We start from the raw sequence: 19,891 nt of genomic DNA, 5'->3' as shown, positions 1-19,891 counted from the left end.
TTATTCCAAGTAATATAATCTTGAAACAAATAATATAATAATTATGTAAAAAAAAATCAATAATAATTATCTTACAGATGATATGTTCGTCATACATGAATAATGATTCACAATTATGCAAACAGTTCTAGATAAAGTCAGTATAAGAGAAATCGAGAAAATTTCATGCAATATTTGCATGCAATCTAGCGCAGCGCTCAATAAATAAATATCATACGAAATTTTTGAATGCCACGTTTCTCAAATTCAATTTGCGTTTGCAATCTTACGTCTGACACAAATCTCGACTTTCAACATGCATTGCACGAATTCGACATTTTGTTGACAGTTAAACGCCCGAATTTCGATACAAATTCTTCAAATGACATTCTTATGCAATTACATTGTATGTTGCGAATTTTCTAAAGAAACAACATATTTTTGCTCCATTCTATCAAAAAATTTCAGTCACGTACGGCTAAGGTTTATATTTACGAAAAGAATCAATGTGTCAACAATGAAGGCACACTTACTACAATTGTTCCGCTACGACCGTTGACGTTATTATAATTACGTCCCCGTTAATTCAAACCAATCAATTCTAAATTTTCAATAATTCAAAGTATTCCCAAACTGTACGTATGGAATAGGGGCAAATCACCGATGTTGATTTAACCTATATTAACTCGATTGCTTTCTTAATAAAGAATTGTTCTAATTTTAAAAATAGTCCATTTTATTAGCTGAAAATAATACATGGCGTCAAAAATAAAAGAAAGTGGAAAAAATTATCTTTAAATGATTTAATTAAAGCATTCAATGTTTTAATTATGTATTTCGCCGCTGTTGCCTCGCGTGTTGATCTATATATTGGACTAAATATTTATAGTAGCTGCCTAAACAAAAAGTGTCTCAATTACCTTGATCGTGCAGTAAAAGTCATAAATTAGTGTTGAATAATAGATAGCTTAATATTGCGACAGAGCCATCAATATTAATAATTGTTCGATAAATACACAATATCCATTTATTTTTACATATTGACTGTGGAAATAAAACATTGAAATTTGATGTATAACCGTCGAGGGATCATCTATACAAATGCGGAAAAGCCGGGATATGGAAAATTTGATCGCTATGAGCTGGAAAATAAAGGGTAACGAAGGATAGACAGAATGAGAGAGAAACAGAGACAGACTGACAGACAGATAGACACAGACAAATAGAAAGAGAAGGTAATAGAAAGAGGATGATAGAGAAAGAGTGATAAAGAGAAGGAAAACAATACACACACACACACTCTCTCTCTCTCTCTCTCTCTCTCTCTCTCTCTCTCTCTCTCTCTCTCTCTTTCTCCTTCTCGCACACATTTAAGTTTGAATAATTTATATGTTGCAACGCACGTCCTTTGTTGTCTTTAATTTCCGCCATGTTACATTTATGACAAAAATCTCGCGGAAACAGATTTACGAGCGGATTGTAAAACGGACCGTGTCAATACAATGCGCCATCTCGATAATTCGATACTAATTAATATACGGAGATATATTATCGGATTATCGAGATATTGGGATTACGAGATTCGCAGGGTGTAACCACGAATTTGAGGAACCATTATTTCAACATACAACAAATTTAAGAGAACAGGAAAAGGAGAATTTATTGTCAGAACACATGAAATATCTGCTGGTTGCCTTTGTAATTACAGCCTTCACGATCAATTCGACAGAATGACTCTTAAACGAGTTTATTAAGAAACATATCCTTCGATTTATACGGCAATAAATTTTTGCGGATTATCGACGATGGACAAAGCATCTCCAAGAATTATTCTTATACCGGCTGTACATCTGGTCATAAATTCCTTAACTAGTATATATATTATATATTATATTAATTTTTTTAACGCATTAACGCGGCCGATCAAATCACTGTGATTATTCATACAAGCAGTTAAGAGAAAAACACAATTTTTTTAATAAAAATTTATAAAAAGAAAGCGCACGGGGTTAGAGGATAACAAAAAGAGAGACAGATGTCAATCAACAATTAATAATCGTTAAATAAAACTTCCTAAATTTCGTCTTTCCAACCGGAAGTCGTGATGATCAATCGTATTTCTATTCTGATTATTTATATCTTATAATAACTCGATAAACCGCTAAATATACTCCTGTGTTTTATTAAGTATCGAATCATTGAAATATTTCATTGCAACATGAAACAGTAGATGAAGTCGAATAAATCGTTGATAAAATTAAAGAAGCGAGCATCCCTATAATTTTATTGACAACAATTGGTAAATAAAAAAGCATATTTTCTCGGAATGTGAAATGACTCCGGTAATTCTCTTATTCCAAATTTTACGAGCATAATCTGAACTGATTAATAAGATTTTATTTCCATCGCGATTTCATATTTTTGTCAATTTATTATTAACGACTTTTATGGAAAACAAGCATCAAAACACAACTCATATATTTTAAGGATAGTCATACATTTCAAGATTCCTAAAATGTAAAACGCTGAGCAAAACAGAGGCAAAAAAACAGCGAGGCGCTTGAAACCGGGAAATTCGGAGAATCAGCGAAGCTGTTCGGTTCCAGGAAATCACCGAGCGTTTGTAAACAGCGCAATAACAACACGGTACTCAGCTACAGATCGACTATTACTTCTTTAATTTAATAAAATGTAATACTTATTGCGAGCTATAGATATTATCAATCGTCGTATATGGAACGTTGCGTTTCTTTGACATCATATTTCCGACAAAATAAAATATATGCGTAACTGAAAAAATACGGCTCTTAAAACGCTTTTAGAGTAAAAGGTTTCTCTCACTCTCTTTCTATCTATCTATCTCTTTCTCTCTTTTCACTCTTTTTCTCTCTATTTCGCTCAAACGTAAAAAATCTAGAAATGAAAATTAGAAAAATTATACCGTTTTAGTTAGTTTCAATCGTTTTTAGTTTTATCCATTTAGAATATTAAACATATATTTTTAACATACATAACATTTTTTTAAATACTTTAGGCATACAGAATAATGTTATTTTTGCTTTTCAGCTCTTCATTTTTTAGTACTTAATTTTTCACTAGTTTACTATGATCTATAAGAGACACATAAACAACGTGAAAACTGAAACATAATATTTTCGCGAAATAAAAATATTACATTGTGTGTCACAAAATGTTCGATCATCGCAAAATATTTTGACATTTTTGGACGCAATTACACTATGTGTAATTTAATTTCGAAACCTCTACAATACCGAGGCCATACAAGCATGTCTATAGAGATAACTCGCTATGAAATAAAATAGATTCCATTGGTAGAATGCAACCGAAATATTATATTATCCACAATATTATATACAGTAGATTGTCTACTAATTAATTGCATTTAGGAGTCCACATTATTGACAGATTTTAACAGATTTAAATTGATTATTTGTTATAATGTTCTTAAAACTAAAATATAAACATTTTGGATTTATTTGTATTTTTTTATATACAAATTTTATATGCAATCAATCCATTCATTGCGAATCCACAACACCTTATGTACAACACTCTGTATGTTTGAATATTTGTTACGTAGCATTGTCAAGATATTTTAAAATTTTTTCTGAGATATCTCCAAGATACTTAAAAAATCATGATAATTTTATCTCAAATGTGATATTTGATTTTTTGGTTTAATCTTATCTTTAATTTTTATATTTAAGATAGACATATTTAAGATCTGAATTTTACCTTAAAATATGTTAAAATATGTATGAATTATCTTAATGGCTATGAAATATATTTCAAAATAAATATAAAGCAAACTTAAATAAAATAAATAATTTAACTGTAATACCGACCATATTATATGCCAGAGATATCCTTTTACAGGCAACACGTGATATCAAGTAATAATATCCTGCAGAACTTTATGAATATCTGACAATAAGATATCTTAAAATTAATTTAAAATTGTAAGCATAAAGGTATCTGATTATATCTCAGATATATTTGTCCACAAAAATGAACAGATTAATTATGATGGTTTTTTGATCACATGTTTTGCGTTAACATAATACGTTTCGATACGCACATGGGAAAAAAATAACAAAATATTGAACTCGATGAGAATTGGTTCCTTTTATATTTACAACATAAGCATACAATGTTTGACGGATTAATTACGCGGACGAGTTCACATTACTCGTTTTCTCAAATTGGACGAGTCCATTGTGCGTCAATTTAAAACTTTATCGACGACGATTCGTCTCTCTGGCGTTTCTATTATTTCTTAAAAGGCCGGTTGTTTCAACTTCTTGGTAAACTTACTTACCTATCAGATAAGCAGATGTCTGTCTTCATTTTTTTTCTAAATAAATAAAGACAGACACATATTTACCTGAGATAGGTAAGAACTATTACCTGATAGGTAATAGTTTACCAAGAAATGGGGACAATCGACCCATAAAGAATACAACGTCACGTTAATGATCGCAAATTGTTCAGTAGCGTGTATCAGGAAACGACCAGCTCTCGTCGCGAATTGTCTGCAATCTCTCGCTATCCTAACATTCCGAATCGAAGCGTCGCGAAATACCACCGGTCACCGTGACGGTGTTTCGCGGTTCAGAAACACGATCGCGAAGCAGTCCCGGAGTTTTATCCGTTCAGGAGCGCGCATAACGAGCGCGAATTTCCGTCGGGAGTGCCGGGCGGAGTGACGGACGACCGTCGGAAACGTGTCGGTTACCGTCGGGTCTTCGCGCGATCAGTGCCGTTTGAGCGATCGTCGTAATCGAGGCCACGTCGAAGTTCGTTCGAAACCGGTACGGTCTCGGCGACGAGTGGAGGAAAGCAAAGTTCCAACACCGACGGCCGCGCGAAAATTACTCGAAAATAACCCGCGAAATGTGCCGTTAACTACTTCTCGTTAGACGATACGCGGACGATCGTGACGTACGTGTCGAAAATTTAAATCGCAGCAGTTACATCGCGCACGCTTCCGATACAAAAAAAAAAAAAAAATCCGTTATCGCGATACGACGTCGTTATTCGGATGTGATTTGCCCGGCGACGAAGTCTCTCGCGTCCTCCCTCGGATGTCGTTTAGGGTACACACGAGGTCGCGCATGAATGAAAGCGCAATAAAGATTTATCGGGCGGGCTTTCCCCCTTTCGTAAAACAGTCATCATTCGGGGCAATCGCTCGGCGACGATACGCCGATCGCGAATCGCTACCTACGAAGTACAATTCCACGAAATACGGGCAAGCCGCTCGCAGTCGCCGCCGCCGCCGCCGCCTCCGCTCGCCCCGCGCTTAATCCCGCCATAAAACCCCTATATCGAAAGTTAGGACACCGAAGGAGCGAAGCCGCAAAACGCGCGTCGATCCACCGCCGCGCTAGGGTAATAGCGGCGGTGGGGTAGCGGTGGCGTCGACGGCAGGAAGGGCAGGGGCGGGAGGGGGGACTGCATACGAGGGGCTGAGGAGGGAGAGGAGACGGTGGTGCAGGGGTGGAAACTGCGACGAGCGGACACGGTCGTGCGTTTCCGCGGCCGCTCGGTCGGCGGCCTCTTTGTGCTCGGGTAGGGGCAAGATGGCGCTCGGTAAAAGCCGGCACGCGATTGGTCGATCGGGCTGCATCGCCAGTCTCCCGAGAGCAGTCGCTGCCACGACGTCGTAGCGGTAGGACGTGTTGTCGCCGCCGCCCGCGCGGAGGAGACGAGAAAGAAATTATAAAGAGAGAAAGAGAGAGAGAAAGAAAAACAAAACAACATACTTCTCCGCTTCTCACCGCGACGAGTGTAATGGCCACTACTGTGCGATTCATCGTGGAGTAGAAGGAGCAGTGAGGCCCGGCGCCGTCTCTCTTCTTCGCGCGTCCTATCGTTGATCGCGCGGGGTGCGAACGAACGCACGTACGAACGGACGAACGGGAAAAAAAAAACCGAGGGGGAGAGGCACTCGTCTCCCGTCGATCGTCGCGCGAATCGTCGGTTGTGAATCGTCGTCGCGATCCGGTGGTCGGTGGTCGTGCGCGATCGCTCGCGGCTATCCTGGAGCGCTTCTGGTTTCCCGGTGAATAGTGCGTGCAACGGATCACAAGTGCCAGCAGCCAAGTGTGTACGGGGGAAAGGGGGGGGGAGTCTCTATGTGTGCGGCCCGTTGTCGAGTGTGCGTTGTCGTGCTGCCGCCACTGCCGGCGCTCGGATCCCTCGTCGGACGGTGGATTTATCAGGCGCGGCGTCGTCTCCCCTAGGCGCGTTTCGGACGCCTCGTCACCCTCTTCGTCCCCCCTGGCACCGAGGAGGAGAAGGAGGAGGAGGAGGACGACGACGACGGCAACGACGGCGACGACGACTACGGCGGTGGTGGTCCACCATCGACTTCGACGTCGCATCGGTGAGTGAGCGTTAATCAAATTTTGAGCTAGTCACGATCGCCTCGTGCGTACGTGGCTGCGTGCGTGCGTGCGTGGGTGCGTGTGTGCGTGCGACAGATGCGTGCACGCACGAACACGAAAGGCAGGGTAGTCGCCCCGGCGACGAGTTCGACGCTTCGACCGTCGCTGTAAATATGTCACTCGCGATAATCAAACTCGAACGCTGCCGCCAGTCCGTATCAAAACACATTGCGAGTGCAATGTAGCTGGGCTGTTTCTCCCTCCCTCTCTCTCACTCACTCTTTTTTTCATGTCGGACGCCAAACTCTGTCACTGTCCGCGAATTGTACATCTACAATTCGAACGTCGGGAATAACGGAAGCAAACGAAATTTGAATCCCACGCGTGATATATACGCCGCCGTATTTACACCGTACAAAATTGAATTCGCCGAATTATTCGGCGAAGCCGTATATCGCGTGCGTGTACGTGTGTACGTTAACACGAGGTAGCGCTCGCTCCTCTCGAGCGAAGAGGCCTGTCCGTACCGAGAGAACCTCGATGTCCGAATATCTCGATAATCTCTCTCTACAGCTCTCTCTCTCTCTCTCCCTCTCTCTCTCTCTCTCTTTCGACGGCCGTCTCGATCGTGCGGATCGAACAACACGCGCACTCGCGAAATGGTTTTCTCCATGGTGGTTCGCATTCTACGTGTTATTTTGTTAAATTCGCGGTCGGTCCGTTCGGGCCGTTCCATAATCGAGAGCCGTCGCGTTGACATTCTGAAACGGCACGTCGATACGTCGTCGTCGGTCGTCGGCCGTTCGTTTTCACCGTCGACGGCGATCCTGCGAAATTCCGCGTGGGAGAAAAAAAAAATTGCGCGAGCCAACGTCGCGTAACGTCGCCGACATATCCGATTTATGGGACGAGGGACACGGACGTGCGTTTCTTCCTCGCCTTTTTTTGCTCGCCTCGTCTTCCTTTTTTATCGCGTTCGAGTAAACGTGTGTTTACCACGCGGACGAATACCAGGGTACGTAAGAATGATAAACACACGCGCGCGCGTGAACGCATTAATTCTGTTTAGAAAGGGAGCCGTAAATAAACACGCGCACAAATCAAGCGGCACGCAAATTTATAGTTCACGACGTTAATTTATAACACTAAATATACAATAATGCAATAGTTATTTCTTTGTATTACTTTTGGATGATTTACTATCATTTGTTACTTGAACAATACTTCGAGCCGTTTCATCTGCGCGATTCGTGTTGCGGTGGAGGGGGGGAGGAGAGGAGGTGAAGGAGCGTCCGATATTTCCGAAGGATGCATCCGGAAGGAAGTGTGTCGGGGCGCGTGCTCCTTGCGCAACGTTTTCGCCTCCCCCTTCCCTTCCCCCACGTTCGGGGAAGGTCCATTTATTGTCATGTACATACTCCTGGCCAGCCGCGTAATGAGAGTATGCGCGTTGCGCGAAGCGCGATCAATTTCGGAAGAGAGAGCGAGAGAGAGAGAGATATATATATATCCGCTCTCTTTCTCTCTCCTCTCCTCTCCCGATTGTAGTACGTACATACGGGAAAGATGTCGCGTCTCCCCCCCTCCCCTTCGTGCTATCGCGAGGTAGTTTATTATCCTTAAGTGCTGCTCCGGAACAGCACTCACCCGCTGGCTCCTCCCGCTTTGCGCCCCGACCTTCTTACAAATCCCACTCTTCTCTTTCTCTCGTCACACACGCTCTCTCGCGTGTCCGCGTCGCGTATTTATGTACTTGCGCGCACGCGTCCACGTGAATGACGAACGGGAGCACCCGGGAGTCTGTGTCTCTCTCTCTCTCTCTCCCTCTCTCTCGCTCTTTCTCTATGGGAACCAGTTCCGATTTACGCGTGACGCGCTTATTACCGCAAGACTCCAGGCCCGCATACGACCGACCCGATAAATACGAACCGGGCGACCGACGACGCGCGCGCGACGACAAGTGCGTGTCGCCCGGTTGTGCGTCGCCTGTCATCGCGCTTTGCCACTTTGCTGTTGTACGCGATAGCGTGTAACGAGTCCGGGGAGGCTGACGTCTTGTGGAGTGATCCGCGGAACGCGAATGCGCTCTCTTTCTCTTTCTCTCTTTCTCTCTCTTCCTTTCTCTCTCTTTGCCAGCGGGTCTTACAAGTTACGTGAAAAGTCGCGACGTGACGCTCGATAATTGCTCGGACGGTGATTCGTTTAACGTCGTACGAAATCTTGCGCGGCTTATCTGGATCACGGCAGCGGCAATCTCCGGAACGCTCTTTGCCGATTTCATGTTTAATGTTATAGTATTAACGTCGTAATCAACGTATTCGGCGTTACAGTATTAATGGAAATAATGTGTCAGCAGTTTATTCAGCACAAAAGTAAATACACGGTATTCGTTTGCGCGTGGCGGCGCAAGGGCAGTGGCTTTCATACCTGTCAGATAATATCAGCGGCTACATTTCCGTGATGATTTATATGCATTTAGTTCAGTGATTAATAAATAGTTATCTGAAATCTGCTGCTCGTTACCTGCTCACCCAACGTTGAAATATCTTGACAACCACCGTGAATCTCTCTCTCTCTTTCTTTCTCTTTCTCTCTGCGTGTTAATATGACATATTTTACTCAGAGTTAAATCCGTTGACAAGGTATTTGTGTTACCTCGCGGATCGTGTACGCGCGATTTCGGCCACCGACGTCGTCGGCGGGATAGGTGCTGTTTGCTAATGCGGTGTCGTCGATGTCCGTCGTCGGGTGGCCGTTATAACGAGCGTCACGTTTGCGAAATGGACGAAACGCGGCGCTCCCGAAAAAGGAGGACTGTCGGGGAAAAAAATGCGCCGACGCGACACACGCCGAAAACGAAAAAACGTTATCTCGATGTGTCATCGCTTCGAGACTTCATCGGTCTCCAAAATTCCCGGAAGTCCTTAAAAGTCGTTTCGCTAACCCAAGGACAGAAAGAGATATGATACGAGGTATACGCGAAAACGGTAGAAAAGTTATCTCGACGTCGCCATCGCCGCTTGAGATTTTATTGGCTGAAACATTCGAAACGTAGAAAATTCTCATCGAGCAATCGGTGGAATGAAACGCTATTTCAAAAATTTATTACCGCGAATTTACGTATTTCGCAACACAAGATACCGAAAAATTCTCTTAATTATAATTTTTAATTATAATAAAGATTAGAGCGGGTAGAATTATATCATGTAGGATTTATATATATTTACGCATATTTTGACGTATCTCCGTTGCTTTTAGTATGAAAAAATATTTGTATGTGAAAAATTACTTGCTCTAATGAAAGAAAATATTATCATCTAGTTTCTTCATTATGTTAATTATAATTTGAAATTATATAAAATATAGTATTCCGTTAGGAATTTATATAGGTTATTATTTCAAATGTGTTCAAGATTTTGCTGTTTAAAAGAGCAAAAAGAAAATATGCATTTTTTAATATTTCAAAAAAAAAGAAGAAAATTAATTTAAAGTTTTCACAGACTATAACGTTTGTATTCTCCTTTTTAATAGAAAAAAGATTTCTCTTTTTATGTATTTTTTTGTATTAAAAGTAACGAATATATTTCAGGTGGTTAAGTTAGGAAAAACACTGCATACATCTTTCAAATTCCGATTATTTTTCTGTACATTTTTGAATAAAACCTCGCATATTCGAGAGAATGATATTTTCCCACAATATTTCGGTACAATAGATATCTACTGTACCGCATTTATATATTCGGGATTATGATTTTTTAGATTTTTGCATTTTTACTGAACCACACTTTTATCATTGAAATATTACGATTTTTTTAATTAACGATGTCCATTTCGACGCCGATTTTTTTTTCTTTAGCGTGAAAAAATCAGATTATATTTTTAAAAATATATATATTTAAAACCCAAATAACTTCATACGTGTCGTGCCGAAATGAAATAACCGAAATAAAAAAGATATTGTGAAATGAAACTCGATCTCGCGTTGGTAGTAACGATAAATCAATCATTATGGTGCGATATATATGCATAAACATGGTTTAAAATATAAAATATATTTCGACAATTCCGTAACAAACTTTAAAAGCAAATCGATCGTAACAACGAAACGGTTGTTGATCTTTGATTGTGTATTAATAACATATGTGATACATATGTGATCGAACGTTTCGGAGCATGTTCAATAAAAAAGCATATTTGCGCGATGTAATAATCGAGCTTTTATTTACAGTCGCGGCGGGACTCGGTATACCGACGTATGTATATAGGAAACTGAAAATGGAAACGTAGTTCAAATTGTCGAAACTGCCTGGTAGTTTCATCGGCTTTTCGACGTGCCGATAATTTGCAGCGAAGTGACTAATTAATACATGTAGCCAACATACGAACGTTTGCCATTCACATGTAAAACTACGTCGACATACACCCTTTCCGGCGATATTGAGATATTTTATAAAAATTTGTAACTCGTGTTATTCTATTTTTTCGTGGGTTTAACTTGCGCATATGCATTGGTTATTTACCATACATCCGAACTTCCATGTATTCTAGTTTTACAGCTGTGCATATTCAGTTTTTGAAATTATAAACAATTGAAAATGAAAAGATACGTACGTATCAAATAAATATAATATTGTATTTTATTGAGGACAACTTTGATAAAAATTCAGTTTGAGGTTATCCATCTGGTTGTTATTTTTAATCGTACGTTGGAGTCTCTCTGCTATACCTCAACACCATTTAACCGGTCGTTTATCTGAATATTGTTTAATCGAACGTTCGCTTGTTTGAACAACGTCGTTTAGCAAAAAGGACCAATATTCTGCGCATATGTCGGTTTGCACGCTCATATTTTTCTCCTCTATCAATCGTTGTCCTTCTTTCCACCGCGGACGTAGTTTAGAAAAGAATTAAATAATTGAATTTTATTAGCTTTATTTTTTATTTTATCAATAAAACAAATACGTCAATAATATTCAATCTTTATTCTCTTCAACATTACAGTAGCCAAGAAGGGGACTTGGTTTACTATTTCTGACACACTCATGTATTCGTCCATCCATCCTTCTGTCTTATTTATACAGTCTATCTTTATTTTAATTACTTTTGTCTCCCTAAACTTTCCATTATAAATTCTTTTCTCTATATAATCTTTTTTAATTATCTCTTGAATATCTATAGATACTCGTATCACAATGTATTAACCTAATACCATAATAACCTTAAACCTAAACGTGATATAAATACATCAATAATACGCATAATATAAATAGTTCTTTCATTAAAATGTATTGTGTATTTTTAATTAAATGAAAAGAGCAATTATTTCGACAATGCATTTTTTACATTATATACACGTTTTTGATGAAGCAGAACAGGAATAACAAAAACGGGACAAAACGTTGGCGACAAAAAAAGCGTAAATTTCCGCATACATACATTTCAGTGCTTAAAATGGCTGTCAGTTTAATAGATGTATATTTCTCATTTAATTTGCGCGATCGAGATTTTCCTGTATTTTGCGAAAACGTAATAAAAAGTGTTTCGTTCCCCGACTGTAGGGCTAAATTACGCGCGGTGAACGGGAAATGCAATTATATGCGACAAATTGGCAATTGTAATCGAATAATATTTGCCTTCTTGACAAATATCGACGCAACCGGTTTGTTTTCGCGCGCGCGCTTTCCAGAGTCCTTTGGGAATACCACTGAGATTAAAATTAAGTCCATCCGGGCGCAAGGGCGTGTTCTTCTTGCGTTCGATCGATTTATTTTGCCCGAAAATGTACACAGTACGAACGAACGAACGAACGAACGCGGTCAACCCCTTTCCGTATTCCGGAGTGACGCGAAAGGGAGTATCGCGAAATAATGTATCACGCAGGTAACAGGTGTTCCTGCATTTTCTGTTCGTTTTGCAAAGAAAAACACGTGCTTCGCTTAACCAGTATCCACACACGACGGACCACGGCCATGCAGCGGCGCGCGCGCTCACTGTAGCTTCACGCGAGCAATATACCCGTTCTTGTCGCCGTATCGTCGGTATTTTGCCTATAAACAATTTTCTTAATACAGCTAACAGTACCATCATGCCGCTGAGATGAGATATAATTCGTTGCAGAGAGCCGAGAGAGAGAGAGAGAAAGAGAGAGAGTCTCGCGCGGAATAAATGCCCTTTAAACGCAATTGCACCGCGGTGTCCGCGCACAATCGCATTAATTTCTATGAAGTCGCCAGCTCGTCGGAGTAGAAAGTATACGATTATTTTACGCGGCGAATTGCCTTTCTTATTACGCTGGTGCAACGCAAATCTGAGGCTCCTTGAAATTAAACGCGAAATTTAGATGAAAAGGAAAAGAGGATTGAATGATGATAAAGAAGTTGCAAAATTTATCTTGCGCCGGGATGATGCTGGTTGAAAATGATGGAGCGGAGCGTTATGCGCTGCAACATTCGGACTCGACGTTCAAAAATCATAGGAAATGCGATGTCCAATGATGCAATTAACGGTAACGCTTTATGACTCGTTACGTCGATCTGTATCCTGTCAACGTCGAAATCTCGATAAATTCGATTTCGTGCAACGGAAATAACGCGTTCGTATGCATTTCGCGGTCGATGCAACTCCCCCCGATAATTCCGAATACAATAATTCATTTTTACGGCCTCGCGTTGCTGCTGCATCGCGTTCGCAACGAACGAACCGGGTCGACGTTATTCCTCCTGCCGGCAATTTTTCTATCTCGAGATTCGTATCTCGCGGAATATCATAATACGAGGAATAATGCTCGCATACCGCACACTGTTGACTCTGCTGTTTGAACTCGACGAGACGTGGCAAATATTGTGCATATACCGGAAAGCGGTCAACGAAGAGTTCCCAACATAATAATCCATCTAATTTATCAAGCACAAATGCAGCCGTTATTTCACTTGTGAAATATCAACGTGAGTTCTTAAAATATTCGATAGCTCCAGTTATAATTGAAACGTCACGTTGACTAAAATGCAAATTGCAAGAAAAAGAATGAAAAAAGTTACGACAGAATTCGTGAATGTAACGATAGCTTAACATAAATTTTATTTTTTCGTATCTCGATGTCTTTGAATATTTTTATTATAAAGCCAGAAATAATAACAATTGTATAATTGTATATAACAATGATTTAAAAGAGAGATATAAATATAATTAATTTTAGGCTTTAGCACAACACATTGTATCTGTAAATAAGGAATACTTAATTTGTGAAAAACAGATACGGATTAGTCTGCTAAAATTTATGAAATTGTAATGCTCGGGAGAACGCCGCAATTGTCGCAATTATTATGCGTAATTACTTGGTATGATAAATGAGCTCGTTCGTCAACCGTGATTACTCGGCGAAAAAGATATAATTGTAGCGTCACTGACTGCTCATTAATATTTAAATAAATATTAGAGACATCAATCTATGCGCATCAACAATTGCATAGAGCGTTTTCTCCAAAACGTTACGAAACATTTCTTCTATTTCGTTCATAAGACGTTTACATAAAAAATTAATTAGGAATAAAATGACGGAAAATATATTAACATAAAATTACACGTGATAGTTTGCGTTGTACAGTGTCACTGTAGCGATACCCAAGACATTTTGTGTAATAATATCAGAGGATAGAAACTTGGTTATCTATTGTTTTCAAAGACATTATGTATGCTGCATTGGCGATGTTAGATAAAAATATTTTATGCAGTTTGCTTCTTGTAACGAGCACCGCGTATAGAAACCGTGTTATTTTAAATAGATAATACCTCAGTAAGGAAAGTCCACTTCAAACACTGATCAAAGAATCCGTAAGGATCGTTTAGGGGTATAGAGGTTTAGGATGGACGAGACGTTATATATTATCAGCGTTACTTTGTTTTTATAGTAAAATGATGGAACGATTAATAGGCGATAAAATTAGGGTTAACACCACTCTAAGATATTGAGAATATCGAAGAGAGCCTATCACGCTCCGAGTAGTTAATCATTCTTGGCAGGCAAATCGTTTCTTAAGTAGGCGCGAGCGAACTAATATTTCTAGAGCAAATTGGTTATGAAAACAATTAATTAGTGGCCGTCAATAGAAACACATTAATGTAACTTTGAAACTTTATACTGAGCGTTTGTGTATTATATGTGTCTGTAGATACGTGTATATGTAAACTGTGGGTGTACAATCTCTTTGAGGCTTAACTGAGCTTATTGAACAGAACAAAGAAATTCCAACCAACACATGGGTTTCAGAAACACTGTTTTCAAGTTGAAAATAAAAGTTCTTATAGTGCTTCATACCTTTTAGATTCTTTTCATTCTGCCGTAAGATGTAATTACGCGTAAAAAGATTGCCGGCTTACAAATTGAAAAGCCGAATATTTTCTGTAATTACTAGTTCCCAGACATATGCTTATTAAGACTTGCTTGTTCCTTCCAATGACCTCCATTAATCTCTCAAGTTTGCACCTGTAGTTTATTTACACTCTACATATGATATCCTACGCATGTAGGAGAGGCAGGACTCTCTCTCTCTCTCTCTCTCTCTCTCTCTCTCTCTCTCTCTCTCTCTCTCTTCGTTCGCGAAGAGTGCAGGCGCGAGAGAATGGCAACGAAACAGGAAGAGAGGAGAAAGAACGGCTCCTCTGTCCGGCGGATTCGTTACTTCTGCACGTAGGAGCGGCCCGCCGTGCGTAAAGCGGCGTAACGTTTAACTTCTTGAAACCTGACGATGTTTAATGAGACGTCAAGAATTTGATGCGAGTTTCGAAGGCAGTCGCATAAGCGCACGGCGGTCTTATAAAGACGGCCTTTATATTTGAGGCGCTCGGAAATTCAGTGAGCATGTGGCAACGCCGAGATCAGTCTCTTTCTCTCGCGCTCCCCTTCGACTCCTCCGGCTGCATCTCTCTCTTTCTCCCTGGCAGCAACACACGTACACACCGCCGGCCACACGTAACCACCCATCGTACCCGTAGCGAAGTTTCTTCCTCTTCTTCTACCTTTACCACGCTACCACCTTGCACCCCATCCACCCGACGTGCTCTTTTATTTTATTATTCGACCCGACCTCGGCGAGTTAGGCTGGTTGCCTCGGCGTATATACCGGGAGACCTCTTCTCCCTCTCCCTTCTCTCTCTCTCTCTCTCTCTCTCTCTCTCTCTGTCTTTCTTCCTCTCCTTCTCTCTTCTTTCCTCTCCTCCTTTCTCTCGTCTCCGCGACCGCCGCTTCTCGACTAACGGAGAAACTGGAATCTCGGCGTCGAATACGAGGATCTTCTCCTGCTGCTGCTGCTGCTGTTGCTCGCTGTGCTCCTTACCTCTTCTCTTCTGCCTTCGCCACCTTCTCCTTGAAGCTCGTTTACAATTAGTTTGTCTTGGTTTCGGTACGTCTCGTCGTTGAGAGGATCCCTCTCGTGTCGTTTTATTATTCGCTTTACCGACATGGCGCTATCGACACGTTTTCGTCAACGAGGTCGCGTATATTAAAATCATGCACGGAATCCCAGAAGAAGTAGGAATCGTGGAATTCAACTTGAATTTGCTTTCGATTAAATCCTTAAAAAATTGAACAAGCGATATTTTCAGAAAAAAAAAAGTTTGTTAAAAGATGAAAGGAGGCTAATCTCATTTGGAAGCTTTAATGCGTATTAAAATTATACAATCGAAAAGAAGTGCGTGTAGTATAAACCAATTTTATATGATCGTCTGTTGATGATAATCCTAAACGAAGCATTAAAAAGTGAATCGTGTCAAGGTGTTGTTTGTTAAACGGTGAAAAGATAAGGGACATAAGAGGCTTTTACGCACATTAGAATCATGCATAGCAAGTTGAAAATCCTGCGGGAATTACATGTGCAGCTTAAGTCGAATTTACGCGGTCGACTTTTGAACACCCATCTCATTTATCATCGAGAAATGAATTGAGTAAATAACATATTCACGGAAATATTGAACCGTGGAAAGAAGTAAAACTGTTATCTGCATCCAATTTGGCCGATCGAGTACGAGAGTCTGTAGCAACGCCAAAAATTTGGTGAATTATTCAATGCTTGGCACGGTTAAAGCTTCTCGTACATTTGCTGTAATACTCGAAATGAATCACGTAAAGTGAATCATAAAAGTGAATCATGTAAATGTTATCGCAAAAAGTGTATTACGAGATAACTGATGCATACAATGCACTATTGTTTATATGAATACACACACACACACACACACACACACACACACACACACACACACACACACACACACACACACAATATATATATACATAACAGAACATTATATGATAAATCAAAGTTCTCGTAAATCAATATCTTTAAAGTTATATACAAATTGATAAAATTTTATGAAGAGAATACCTTTGTTTTACTAATTGCATTGTATATATATGTATATATTAGCACTATACTATTATAAAACAGGGTCGGTAGAATGAGAGAAGGAAAGTATTTAAAACGGCGTGTAATTCGTTAGTTTGAGCTTTTCTCAAAAGCCTCGAGAAAGCGACACTGGAATGCATTGTGGGTGGTTGAATCCTTCCGATGTAAACTGTAAAAACAAAAACTCGTTTGTCCAATGCGCTCACTCTGGACGATTCGGGATGGTCACCATGAGTCGAACCGTGTTAAATTCCGGGCTTTAGCCGCGCCAGGATTTTTCATAACGCGATTTCCTTTCTCTTGTCTTCTTCGTCTCGCGCCTTCTTCGACCGCGCCCTTCGAGCTCACGCTGCAACGAGCTCGATTCGTCCGTGCAGATCCTGGTGCAAGGTGCATCGCGCGTAGCGACGGGCTTGATCCAATTGAACCGTTGCAAACCACCGTGGAGAGCTATCCAGAAATGGTTGGAATCGACGTGACGGTTGCACTCCCTTCCTCTCTCTCTCTCTCTCTCTCTCTCTCTCTTTCTCTCCCTTTCTTCCTAGTTCACTGATTTTATTTTCTTTCCATGCGAAAAGATAGCGAATACTAGCTTTACATAATAACACGGAAGTGGCGTCAGACCGAGACGGGAGTAGTACTACTCGTCTCGTTATTTACTGTTACTTTTCCTTTTTTTCGGCGATTTTAATTCGCCTGTTTTAGAAACGATTTACGTTACGTTACGTTGAAAGAATCTTGATGTCGCCAAAGTTACTTGTATGCTATTTGTATCTTGTGTTTCTTGTTAAATAACGAAATAGGTATGTTGCAATAATTATATTAATAAAAATTTAAATTTATTTGAAATACATATACGTATGTACTTACATTTATTGCATATTTTTTAATATTGTATAACGTTCTATGAAGCTCGTGAAACTACGAAATGAGCTAATTAGAGAATCCGGTATTTATAATTGCAAAGTGGAAAATCTCCATAGGACGCTGCACCTTCGCCATGCTTTCAAACATAAAATATTGTTACTCTTATTAAGTCTACTTCGTTAATCTCTTGAATGATCATGAAAATGCATTCTCTAAATTTTTTATATGACGTTTTATGCGCGCAGTTCCTTCCGCTGTCGCAGAATCTTTATTTTTGTCATACAAGTCTTGCGACCTCCCATTTAATAATTGAGCCAACTTGGCGCGATTTGTCAAGAATTAAAAATACAGAACGTACGTGCAATACGTGTCGCTACGTGTATCAATCGAGCGTAATCTAATTCCCGAGTTATAACGTTCGATCAGCACTAAATGTGCTTGTTCGGCATTTTCAACGCACGCATGAGTAACCGACGATTCGACACGATCGTAAACTTTCGTCGTCTCCGTAAGTATTTAATACCGTTAACGTACACGGCTTGTACACGGAACGAACGGACAGATCTTTTACCACTATTAATCCTTAACCCTTTAGATGGAAACGCCGTGTACACGTGTCCACTTAGCCTAGGATCGAGAGCTTCACAATAAAGACAAGTGAAATTTTAAGGGACGCTCAATTAAGCTTCCTCGCTGCTAATTTACGACATCGTTATTTCACGCTGATTTACGTGGAGGTAATGAATCTGGGTAATATATATCGTAAATGCAACTCGTTTCTGTCTTGTCAATAATTTTGAAGAAGCAGTTTAACGTGACGTAAAGGGTTAAATGCGTAAAATTCCTCTTCTTATCTGTATGATCTGAGTTTCTTCACGTTTAAGTTTTACGACGATGGGAAAACTGGCGATAGTAGGGAGATCTTTTATCGTCTGAAATATAAATTACAGGTATGTATTTCCGAGAGAGAGAAAAATGCATAAGTACGCAACTATATTTTTAGGAATATAATTACGGTTGTAGAGATTCGAAAGTATATCTAAGATTGTTCCGTATTACTCGCAGTTTTATAAGTTTACGGGGAAATTATTTGACCAATGTAGTCGAGTAGTTTCATTTTATGTGTTTGCAGTTACAGCCGATTTAGCGAAAATGTTGAGAAGGGGATCATCATTCGTTGCAATTTCTGATTCTTAATGCCGCATACTTTTGCAACTAAATCTTAAAATTCTGTTACAGTAAAGTTCGCCTGAAATTAGCTAAAGAATGTGACTTTGTTATCTATTTGGCTCTCTGAAGTTTAATTCGCCAAAAGCCTTTCACCAAGGAAAAGTCCAACTTGCTCGGAGAATGCGATTAAAATTGAAGTCACGAAATGTAGACCGTCTTGTATATACGTTAAAATATATACGTTAAGTTAAGAATTAAAATCGTTTCTGCACGTTGTGATATCAAATCGCGTTTATACTTACTATCGCAACAGCGATAACGCAAATAGAAAATAAAAGAATTTGCTCGACTACCGCCGTAGATTTTTTCCCCCCCCCCCCCCCGTCAGGGCAGGGCTTTCGCGCAATAAAGAACGCGATTTTTCACATTCGCGTGTCGCGTGTATACGGAAGGAAACTCCGATGGCATGCGAATCGCGCGGTCTCTTCGGTTCTCCCTAATCAGTCGAGCGATGAGCGCGGGCGATTACGGTTCTTCCAGGATTATTCCTTGAGGACTTCGGGCGTCACTGTTGCGTAGCCCGAGATCCCCGTCATCGTCTCCGGGGTGTACTCGCTACCGTACACGGCAATGGCAAAACACATAAACGAGTTTTCGGTACGTTAATCCAACGTCGAACGTAATTCCAGCGCGGCGGCGGCGGCGGCGGCGGCACGGAGCGGAGCGGAGCGAACGAAGCGAGCGCATCGTGGCCTCCCTACTGGTGGATGACCCCGTGGACTTTCATCCGCGTGCACACACGCGTGCACATGCGCACACGCTGCACCGTTCTTCTCCTGCATCGCCGTCATTGTACACATACACACGCTTTATCGGGCCGGACCGGTCGTTAGAACTTTAAAGCGAGCGCGGGGGGAAGGGGAGGATACGCGCTTTGTTTTACGACTATTTTCCTCTCCTCGTTCCTTCATTCTCTGTCTCTGTCTCTCTCTCCTCCCGGTCGTTGTTTTTTTTTCTGTTTTCGGTTTGTTGTTTCGGAGCCGCGTTCACGGAGCCGCGTATATT

General features: G+C 40.6%; 1 protein-coding gene across 1 annotated transcript in view; it reads left to right on the top strand.

The window, feature by feature from the left end:
* Positions 1 to 5,659: 5,659 nt before the first annotated feature.
* The window catches only part of LOC105830188, a 128,791-nt gene continuing 114,559 nt past the window's right edge, over positions 5,660 to 19,891 (top strand). Inside the window, exon 1 of the mRNA XM_028189306.2 lies at positions 5,660 to 6,388. The gene's annotated coding sequence lies outside the window, so the exon portion shown is untranslated. The remainder of the gene's footprint in view (positions 6,389 to 19,891) is intronic.

Source organism: Monomorium pharaonis, chromosome 4, assembly GCF_013373865.1.
Source record: "Monomorium pharaonis isolate MP-MQ-018 chromosome 4, ASM1337386v2, whole genome shotgun sequence".
In the NCBI taxonomy this organism is placed as follows: domain Eukaryota; kingdom Metazoa; phylum Arthropoda; class Insecta; order Hymenoptera; family Formicidae; genus Monomorium; species Monomorium pharaonis.
The sequence above is the reverse complement of the archived record's forward strand: the minus strand, read 5'-3'. Positions and strand labels throughout refer to the sequence as shown.